General features: G+C 39.4%; 1 pseudogene; it reads right to left on the bottom strand.

The window, feature by feature from the left end:
• Nucleotides 1–447: 447 nt before the first annotated feature.
• On the bottom strand, nucleotides 448–4772 carry LOC148553136 (uncharacterized; annotated as a pseudogene).
• Between the last annotated feature and the right edge of the window lie 1677 nt (nucleotides 4773–6449).

The raw sequence follows: 6449 nt of genomic DNA, 5'->3' as shown, positions 1-6449 counted from the left end.
TTCCTATATGTATATATATGTTGTGATGGATGCAAATTTTTCAAAATTCCTAATTCTATTCCTAATTTTCAGCAACCAAAAATTAACATGAATAATTAGAATCAAAATGAACTAGGCATATGCAATTCACATCATCCAATCACTACCAATATCTATAAGCTATACATCAAGCAAAATAAAGTGCGATATATATATATATATATATACCAAAATGAAAGTGCAATGCTAAAGATAGCTAGAAGTAACTGACATATATACAAACTAAAGTACTAAAATGTAGTGCAAAAGACAAAATATCAGAATATCCACAAAAAGCATAATAAAACTGAAAATAAACTAAATAACAAGTGTTGAAGAGAGAATATTTACACCAAAAAAAATAGAAGATCCTCCTCTACACTTAAATAATGCACGGTCCTCCGTGCCAAAAAATTAGATCGGGGGTGGTCAACTCTGAGAATCCCCACTGTCTGGTGGTGGTGGGTGCTGTAGGCACTGATATACAATAATCGCACAGGTCGGTTGTGGAACGGTCTCAGTTGCTAGCTCCTCAACGGCCTGGTCAGCTGGCTATGCTGCTGTCTCAACTAGCTGCTCAGCTACAGCTGTCGGCTCCTCATCTCTCTCAACTACAAGCTCCTCAGCTCTCTCCTTGGCTCTCTGCTCAGCTCTCTTGAATGCCTGCCCAGCTTCAGCTGCTAGCTCGATTGTCTGCTCCTCTCCGGTGGGCTCATTCTCAAGCTCGGGCTCTGGTGTATCCGGAGGAGGTGGCCCAGGGTCTCTACCCTCAAACTTCACCATAATCCACTGAAAGTGGCACGTATGGCGGTGATCAAAGTGGTGGATGGCCTGAAGAATCTCCCAACCTAGCTCATAAGGTGTCTGAAGTCGGGGTGCACGTGCAAAAGGTGCTAGAGGCGCTGAGGGCTCTGATGATGATGGTGGCTCTGTGGTCTTCCTTTTCTTCTGTGGCGGCGGTCCATCGTATAATCTCTATGGCATAAATGGCTGGTTACTAATAAAGACAGACGTCCGGTCTGTCGGACGTCTCTCCACCCCAGATAAAGTGTCCATGCGGGTGATCATCGATAGGAAGGGGATGTTGTACTTCTGCCGTTGGTTTACCTTCCACATCGAATCTCTGATAAGGGAAAGAACAGAGATCCTCTTCCCCTCCAGAATCGCCCAAAGTAGAACGGCCACACAGACGCGAATATGAGTAGCATGCGTGCTCGGCAAGATGTAGTTGGCAATGATTTGCTGCCAGATCCTCGCCTTAGGATGGAGATGAGCATATCCTATGCTTTGCAGAACCACGTTCTCTCCTCTGTTGTATTCCCATCGAGCCTCTGGTAGGCCAATCTTTTTCAAAATAACGTCCAAGGGAAGCTTGCCCGATGTCAAGTCCGCCACTATCTTAGGGTAAGCATCACGGGCCGGAGGAATATGTGGAATCTATAAGAGGGCCTTTAAAGTATGGTCAGAGGAGTCTAGTGTGACACCTCTCAGAAAAACAGTGGTGGCCTCTCTCTTCAGCAAATTTCCATAGAATTTTTTGACCTGGTGTTCATTGATTTCCACCTGGTCGATATGAATTTCCACTGGTAGAAATCGAGTCTGTTATGTATGACTTCCGCATATTTCTCTGGTAAGGCTTTCTTCTCTAGCTTTCTATATTGCTCTTGGGCTTCTTCATTGATAAAAGTGTCATGCTGAGTGCTCAAACGTGCAGGAGGAGGAGCCAAAGGGTTGGCTTTCTCCTTACCCTTGCAACGCATTCTGAAAAAGGACAAAAACAGAATACAACTCAGGAAAAACAGATAAAATCACAAAAACAAAGAGGAAATAGTTAAACAGTGTAAATTAGAGCCAATTAGGTAAACAGACACTTAATTGAGGAAAACATAATCAAGACAAGTAATGTGCTCAAAGGAAAATATAGTTTTTCACAATCTAGAAACCTAAGTGAATAACAAAGGAATAAATGAAAATCAAAGCAAAATCAACTTAGGTATAACAATAAAAGTGAATTGAATCAAGAAAACTGACTATTGCCTAATTGTGCCCTGAAATTTGAAGAATGGGGAAAAATTGTCACAAAGGCAATAATTAATACATCAATTGAAGAACTTGCCTATTCCATACTAGAAAAAAAAAGGAAAGTAATCAACCAACACAGCCCTTATTTACAATGCAATACTTGATGAAAATCGATTTGAATTGCTCAAAAACTTGAAGAAAATAAGTGGCTATGTATGTGATCACTTATGTTTAAGATTACATGAATAAGCAATATCATCAATTCACTAAACACAACATGAGAATGCACTTAACTAATAACACCAAACAAGTAATCAAAGCTGAAATTTCAATTCAATTTGGCATTTTAAGCAAAATCAGCAAATAAGTGCATAACCAAACAAATGATCAAGCATGAAGTATGATATGCACAGCTAAAGTTACCACCAAACAAATGATCAAAAGCTGTAAAATTCAAGTCTAGTTTGGTGTTCAAGCAAAAATAACACTAGTGCATAACCAAGATTCAATGTCAATCATCATCAAAAATCACATAAAACTGCACAGGTATGAATTAAAATTCTTAATGAAAACAAAAATTCAAAGCTCATGTTGATCAGACAAGAGAATCAAATCAAAAATACCATTCAGGCAATTCATTGAATAGGTTGTATGCAGAAATTAAAAGCAGCATTATCAGTTCAATTTCACCCATGAAATAACCCAAAAATTACAGAAGATCAGCCAACAACAATATTCAATCCAGAAACACAAGAAATCATCTATCCTAACACCTCCTAATCACTAAAAATCAGAATTAAAAAGTATTAAAAAATAAAGGAAAACAGAAACAGGGAAAGGGGAAAGGGTGGAACCTGCGCTGATGAGAAGGAAGAAGAAGGAATAAAGGGTGGTCGGGTAGTCACAGCGGCACATAAATCTGCCGCTGCTGGTGGTTGCTTGCCAGAGACTGGAAACACATCGGAGGTTGGCATGAAGAACAGGGGCTGTTCGCGCAGAAAGAGAAGAAGAAATGGAGAAGGGTGAAAGAAAAGAGAGAAGGAAAGAGAAAGGGGTTGGCCGACGTTGGTCACCAGTGGTTGCGTGGCGGTCAGACGGAGGTGGCACGATGGTCTCAGTGGTGGCGGTGATGATGGGTTGGAGATGGTTGGGGTCAGAGAAGAAGAGAGGAAAGGGTTTTAGGGGGGTACTGATAGGGCGCGATGGTTCCCTTTTCGAATTAACGTTTGAAAAGGGCTTGTGCATACGCACAAGATAGTGTGTAGACGCACAGAAGGGAAAATGAGGGATATGCGCGTGCACACCAGCGTGCAGACACTACGAACAGAAGGGTTTTGCAGTCAGTGCGCGCGCACAAAGATGTGTGCGGGTGCATAGAAGGGAAAAGAAAGGGAGTTCCCATGCACAAAGGGTGCGTGTGCTACGAGCAGAGGGGTTGCGAAAGGGTGTGCGTGCGCACAAGGCTATGCACATGCACAAGTAGCTCACTTTTTTTTTTAACTGAAGAAGGTGAAGTGTGCGTGTGCACAACGGGTGTGCGTACACACAGGAAGAAAAGAGGGCAAGGTGCACAGGCACAAGACGTGCGAGCACCCTGAACAGAGTGGGTGTTTAAGGAGCGTGCATACACACACTGCTGTGTGTACGCACATGACTCTATTCCTACAACAAAAATTATGCCTCTAAGGCACCAATCTTGACATCCAAAATAGGTTTTCAAGTCCCAAAACATCATAAAACTCCAAAAACTCATTATTCCACTGAGATTACCTAACTAACGTCAAAATGCAACCAACCATCTAAGCAACATAATCAATTATTCAAGAAATAAAAGCTAAAAGAGAGAAAGTTAGAAGGATATTACCATGGTGGGGGTGTTTCCCACCTAGAACTTTAGTTTAAAGTCCACAAGTTGGACTTTTTGAGGAGATTCTTGTTAGGGTGGCTTGTGTTTCCACTCCTCCTTGGATCTCCAACCAAGTTTGCTCTTGATTTGACCTCCGGGGTCCCAAATGAATTGTACCAAACTCTTGAGAGATTCCAAGCTAGCAACTAGGATCCATAAGTGTTGACTCTTGAAACCAATGCCCGAATCCCATATTCTAGTCTCTTGTTCATCTTCTTGTTGATCTTCATTGTTTCACTTAAATGGACATTGTCTCAAATCACCATTAAAACACTTGTACACTCCTCGAAATCCACTAAATCGATTTTTGCACCATAATTGAGCTCCAAATGTTGAATTGGCTTCCTTGATGAAGTTTCTATCACCTTGACAATTAACATTCTTCTCTCCATCATCCATTACTCCAAGAAGGGTTTGAAGTTGACAATCCGTTTCTAAGACGGCATATTGATGTGGGCCTAGAAAGTTTGTTGAAGAAATCTTCACCCACTCAAATTGCTTTTGCACAAATACCTTTACTTCTTGGTAGCTAACGTATTCCTCAACCTCCTTTAAATCCTCCTCATTATCACTCAAATAAAAAATTAGAGGTTGTGTGAAATCCACATCAACATCTCCTTCAAATTCAAACAAGGGAGGCTCATGAAAGTCATTGAAGGGATTAACCAAGTTGGACAAAAAATCTTGAATGATGAAATCCTCTTAATCAATTCCCACCAACTTTTCATTTATCTCCTCTTGTGCTTCATGTTGTAACTTGACATCTTCTTCTTGATTTTGCAATTTTACCTCTTTCATTCCACACTTTGCACTTGATTCCACACATTCATCTACTAGAATTTCTTGGTTGTGGCATGAATGCAATAAAGCTAATTGGTCAAGAGTTTCCACTAACGTAGACATGACTTGCTCTTGATTCTTCCAGAACTCTTATTGTTCTTGAATAAGCATGAAAAGCGCTTCTTGTGTGGCTTGATCCATATATGAAGATGAAATGTGAGGTGATGAAGGTTGATAGTCAAACTCATGAGGGTAACGATTTTGGTTTTGTATGTAGTGAGGTGATGGTGTATAGAATCGATGACTAGAATGGTAAGTGTTTGGGTTCCATTGGGGTGCATTATGGTAACGGTGTGAAAAAGTCATAAAACAAAACTTACTAACAAAAGCAAACAAACAACCAAACAATGCTATTTACACTATTAACATATTTACAACAACTAAAAACATAACATCAATTGCATCGTCCCTGGAACGGCGCTAAAAACTTGATGCGAATCCAAAGCGGGTTAGGAATTTTATCTTAGAATAAGATTGGCGTTGCAATTATAGTCCCAACCCAACAATCGGCCAACATCAAAGTTTAGATATTCAACAATACAAAACAATAATTAATCAAGAGTAATAAAACCTCGGGTCGTCTCCCTAGGAATATGCAATCGAAGTGTTACACTTTTGGTTGTTAGGAAATACGGGGTTTTGAAATTAAAGAACAAAAGATTAAAAGAACTTAACAAATAAAAGAACTAAGGAATTATCAAAATTGGTATTAATGCAAGTAAAAAGGGAAACAAGATCAAAACTATTGAAAATGCTATAAATGCATAAAAAGAGCCTTGACTTGGGAATGAGAATCCAAGGAATCCTATCATTGCCATAACCACAACTATGATAATTATGATGAGTCAATCTCACTTAGTTAACCCCAAACATCGAGGAGTAGGTCAAGCAAGCATAATTGACCTTAATCCATAAGTCCTAGCTAACTTACCAAACTAGTTGATAAAAAGCTAGCTTCAATGGAAACAAGAGTCAACTAACTATCCAAGAATTACCAATAAATGTCAGACATTATGATTCTAGTATCCTAGGAACTCAAACCCCAAGCTAAGGTGTGAAAATATACTCAAAATTATCAAGTCGCATTTTCACAAACACTTGGTGAGCACAAAACCAAAACATGCTAAATTGCAAAGGAAAAAGGAGAACTATAACCAACTATTCACAAAATCAACAATGAACATTCAAGCAAACATAAATAAAGCATAAAACAGTAAATTCATCAATCAAAACTTCAAGAACTCAAAATTAAAAATATTAACAAAGCACTTGAACCATAAGAACATAAAAGCAAAAGTGATGTAATTAAAGAGGAAATTAAGAGTACTTACAATTAAAGAAGCAAAATCCAAAATCAAAGCTTGCTATAAAATGCTACAATGGAAATTAATAAACCCTAGGAGAGAATTCTATCTACACTACTCCTACTCCTATGGAAGCTTTCTACTACTACTACTACCTAATAATATCTAATGCCTTCATATGTGTTGATATCCCCTTCATATATCACTTCCCATTCAGCATCCAAGCTTCCAAAACTGGGCCAAAGGCCCCAAAATTGCGGATCACGTGTTTCATTAATGAAACCATGTTCAGAGACCTGTGCGTATGCAAACTTCGCTGAATTGGTTCCTGTGCGTACGCACGGGTGCTTGTGTGCACA

This window comes from Arachis ipaensis, chromosome B7 (genome assembly GCF_059453495.1).
Source record: "Arachis ipaensis isolate K30076 ecotype BB chromosome B7, ASM5945349v1, whole genome shotgun sequence".
NCBI classification, from domain to species: domain Eukaryota; kingdom Viridiplantae; phylum Streptophyta; class Magnoliopsida; order Fabales; family Fabaceae; genus Arachis; species Arachis ipaensis.
The sequence above is the reverse complement of the archived record's forward strand: the minus strand, read 5'-3'. Positions and strand labels throughout refer to the sequence as shown.